At 39.6% G+C, this 4,767-nt stretch overlaps 1 pseudogene across 1 annotated transcript; it reads right to left on the reverse strand.

The window, feature by feature from the left end:
* Positions 1 to 2,099: 2,099 nt before the first annotated feature.
* Positions 2,100 to 2,878, reverse strand: LOC307095165 (uridine-cytidine kinase 2-like; annotated as a pseudogene). Its single transcript has one exon. The product of its transcript is annotated as a uridine-cytidine kinase 2-like (transcript).
* Between the last annotated feature and the right edge of the window lie 1,889 nt (positions 2,879 to 4,767).

The following is a 4,767-nucleotide window of genomic DNA, read 5'->3' on the forward strand; positions in this document are numbered from 1 at the left end:
TGAGTTCCTTGTAAATGTTGGAGATTAAACCCTTATTGGAGATAACATTGGCAAATATGTTCTCCCATGCAGTGGTCTTTCTTGTTGTTTTGTTGATGGTTTCTTTTGCTGTGCAGAAGCTTTTTATTTTGATGTAGTCTCATTTGTTTATTTTCTCCTTAGTTTCCATTGCCCTAGGAGCTGTATCAGTAAAGATATTGCTACAACAAATGTCTGCTATTTTGCTGCCTATGGCTTCTTCTAAGATTTTTATGGTTTCCCTTCTTACGTTTAAGTTCTTTACCCATTTTAAGTTTTTTTGTGTGTATGGTGTATGTTGGTGGTCTAGTTTCATTTTTGTGCAAGTATCTGTCCAGTTTTTACGACATCATTTATTGAAGAGACTGTCTTGCCTCCATTGTCAAATATTAATTGAGCATAATGGCTTGTGTTGATTTCTGGGTTCTCTCTTCTGTTCTACTGGTCTATATGTCTGTTCTTGTACCAGTACCAGGCAGTTTTGAAAACAGTGGCTTGGTAGTATAACTTGATATCTGGTATTATGATCCCTCCAACATTGTTCTTCTTTCTCAAGATTGCTGCAGCTATTTGGGGTCTTTTTTTATTACAGATGAATTTTTAGAGAATTTGTTCTAGGTCTTTGAAGTATGCCATTGGTATTTTAATGGGGATTGCATTGAATTTATAAATTGCTTTGGGTAGTATGGACATTTTAATGATGTTGATTCTACCAATCCATGGATATGGTATATTCTTTAATTTGTTCATGTCTTCCTCTATCTTTTTTTTCAGTGAACTGAAATTTTCTGAGTACAGATCCTTTGTCTCCTTGGTTAAGTTTATCTCTAGGTATCTTAATTTTTTTGTTTCAATGGTAAATGGGATTGCTTTTTAAATTTCTCTTTTTGTGAGTTCATTATTGGTATATAGAAAAGCCATAGACTTCTGGGTGTTAATTTTATATTCTGCTACATTGCCAAATTCATTTAAGTGTAGTAGTTTTTTGATGGAGTATTTGAGGTTTTCTATGTACAATGTCATGTCATCTGCGAATAAGGACAGTTTTACATCTTCTTTTCCAATTCGGATGCCTTTTATTTCTTCTCCTTGTCTGATCGCAATGGCTACTACTTCTAGTACTTTGTCAAACAGGAGTGGTGAGAGTGGGCAACCCAGTGCTATTCCTGTTCTTAGGGGAAATGGTTTTAGTTTTTGCCCATTGAGTATGATGTTGGCTGTGGGTTTGTCATATATGACTTTTATTATGTTGAGGTATGATCCTTCTATTCCCACCTTACTGAGCGTTTTTATCAAGAAAGGGTGTTGGATTTTGTCAAATTCTTTTTCTGCATCAATGAATATGATTATATGGTTTTTATCTCTCAGTTTGTTTATGTGGTGTATCCCATTTATTGATTTGCAGATATTGTACCATCCTTGCATCCCTGTAATAAATCCCACTTGGTCATGGTGTATGATCTTTCTAATGTAATGCTGGATCCAATTTGCTAGAATTTTGTTGATGATTTTAACATCTATGGTCATCAGGGATATTGGCCTGTAATTCTCTTTCTTTGTATTGTCTTTATCCGGCTTTGGGATTAGGGTAATGCTGGCTTCATAGAAAGAGCTTGGAAGTGCTCCTTCCTCTTGAATATTTTTGAATAGTCTGAGGAAGGTAGGTTTTAGTTCTTCTTTGAATATTTGATAAAACTCCCCTGTGAAGCCGTCTGGTCCAGGGCTTTTGTTTGTTGGAAGTTTTTTTATTACTGCTTCAATTTCCTCCATAGTTATCAGCATATTCAGATGTTTTTATTCCTCCTGGTTGAGTTTTGGAAGGTCGTATTTTCTTTTCTTTTCTTTCTTTTTTTTATGTGTGTGTATTTGTAACTGTTACAGGTTGGCATGATTAGGCATCACCAGTAGTAGTTGGCACAGTTCATCGTGTAAGCTCAGGGTCAAGTTTCATTTCAAGATCAAAGGCATTTCTTTACCATGTTGTTTCTTAAATAAGCAGAGTCGTAGGAAACCTTATGTACAGGCGGCCAAGCCCCTGCCGCCACCCGTGTCCAGGAGCGGGACAGCGTCCGAGGCGCGGGTCAGTGTGGCCTGCTGCTGCACTCAGAGGCCTGCCTCTTGTGTGCAGGCATGTAGCCATTGAGATAGCCATTGGTCTGCCGCTTGAACAGCGCTTCGTTGAGAATGTCCTGGATGTGCTGTACGATGAGGTTGATGGCCACTAGATTTTCTACACCTCTAGGAATGATCACATCCATGTATTTCTTTGTCGGCAAGCATAACTCCTCGAAGGAGTGCTTGACAAAGGTGATGTACTGGGACAAGGTCTACTCCAGGTCCATCCCCCTCTTCCTGATGTCTCTTAACACTCTGTAGGAGAGCCAGGTGTCCACGTCCGTGTCCACGAAGAACTTCATCTGGAACAGGTCACGCACCTCCTGGGAGTAGAAGGCCAGGATGCCTTCAAAGAGCATCACGTCCGCATTGTAGATGGTCACTGTCTCCTCCTTCCTGGAATAGGAAACAAAGTCATACACGGGAAGCTGCACGGTTTTCTCCTTGGTGATTTCTTTGTTTTGAAGATGAGTTCATTGTCAAAGGCATCCGGGTGATGGAACTTGAACTGTCCCTTCACGGTCTTGGCCTTCTGCTTGGAGGTGAGGACATGGTAGAAGCTGTCCCGGCTCAGGATAACCACCTACTTGTGGTGGTAGTCCACCTTGTTCTACCCCAGCAGCTGCACAATTTTCGCACAGAGGGAGGACTTGCCGATGGCCGTGCCCCCGCTGACGCCAATCAGGAAGGGCTCACCGCCATTGGGCTGCTGGTTCTGTAGGGTCTGCTCACTGTCCCCAGCCATGAGTCACTCAGCTCCTCCACCATGACCTGTGCCCCTAGAGGCACGCCCTTGCTCCCTGCCCACCCGCTGTGCCCGGCTCCCTCTGCCCTGCTGCTGCCAGCCTTTCTGATCTTGTGTGGGCTGCAGTCCTGGAGGAGTGAGTGCCTACCTGTGCACACACAGTGGCCCTTACATCCCTGGCAGCGGGCAGCGTGATGCTGCTCTAGAAGGTCATATTTTCTAGGAATATGTCCATTTCTTCTAGGTTGACAAGTTTGTTGGAGTAGAGTTGCTCATAGTATTTTTTATGATTTTTCATATTTCTGTGGGGTCTGTTGTTATTTCACCTCTTTCCTTTCTGATTTTTTTTATTTGGGTCCTCTTTCTTTGCTTCTTGGTGAGCCTGGCTAGAGGTTCATCAATCTTGTTTATCCTCTCAAAGAACCAGCTCTTGATTTCATTGATCTTTTGTATTTTTTTTTGTCTCTATGTCATTTATTTCCACTCTGATCTTTATTATTTCCTTCCTTCTGCTCACACTGGGCTTTTCTTGTTGCTCTCTTTCTAATTCTTCAAGTTGCAGAGTTAGATGATTTATTACCAGTTTTTCTTGTTTTTTGAGGTAGGCCTGTAATGCTATGAACTTCCCTCTCAGGACTGCTTTCACTGTGTCCCAAAGATTTTGGAATGTTGAGTTTTCATTGTCATTTGTTTCCAGGATGTTTTTTTATTTCTTCTTTGATCTATTTGGTAACCCACTCATTGTTTAATAGTATGCTATTCATCCTCCAAGTGTTTGAATTTTTGTGATTGTTTTTACTGTAGTCAATTTCTAATTTTATGTCATTGTGATCTCAGAAGATGCTTGATATGATTTCAATCCTCTTAAATTTGGAGAGACTTTTCCTGTGTCCCAATATGTGGTCTATCTTTGAAAATGTCTCATGTGTGCTTGAGAAGAATATATATTCTGTAGTTTTGGGGTAGAATATTCTAAAGCTGTCAATTAAGTCCATCTGATCTAGTGAGTCCTTTAGGATTGATGTTTCTTGGCTAATTTTTTTGTCTAGAGTATTTATCCAGTGATGTTAATGGGGTAATACAATCTTCTACTATGATTGTGTTGCTGTCAATCTCTCCCCTGATATCTTCCAGAAGTTTTTTTTTTTTTTTTTTTAATGTATTTGGGTGCTCCTGCATTGGGTGCATAAATATTTACTAGAGTTATATCCTCTTGTTGTATCTATCCCTATAGAATTATGAAGTGGACTTTCTTGTCTCTTCTTATGGTTTTCACTTTGAGGTCTATTTTGTTAGATATAAGTATTGCCACCCCAGCTTTTTTTTTTTCTTTTTTGTTTTCATTTCCATTTGCCTGATAGATATTTTTCCATCCATTCACTTTCAGTCTGTGTGAGTCCCTTGTTCTGAGGTGGGTCTCCTGTAGACAGCATATACTGTATATGGGTCATGTTTTCTTATCCATTCATTCACTTTATGTCTTTTGATTGGAGCATTTAATCCATTTTACGTTTAATGTTATTATTGATAGGTACTTGTTTGTAGCCATTTCTGTATGTTATCTCTGTGTTCCTTCCTCCCTTTTTATTTCTTCTTTTTACAGAATTCCTTTTAGCATTTCTTGCATTGCTGGCTTGGTAGTGATAAACTCCCTTAGCCTTTTTTTTTTTTTTTTTTTTGTCTGCAAAGCTCCTGATTTCCCCTTCAATTTTGATTGATAGTCTGCTGGATAGGGTATTCTTGGATTCAGTCCTTTGCTTTGCATCACTTTGTATACTTCATTCCATTCCCTTCTAGCTTGATGTGTTTCTGTTGAGAAATCATTTGATAATCTGATGGGGGATCCTTTGTAGGTAACTCTCTGTCTCTCTCTTGCAGCCTATAAGATT

This window comes from Cnephaeus nilssonii (assembly GCF_951640355.1).
Source record: "Cnephaeus nilssonii genome assembly, chromosome: X".
NCBI classification, from domain to species: domain Eukaryota; kingdom Metazoa; phylum Chordata; class Mammalia; order Chiroptera; family Vespertilionidae; genus Cnephaeus; species Cnephaeus nilssonii.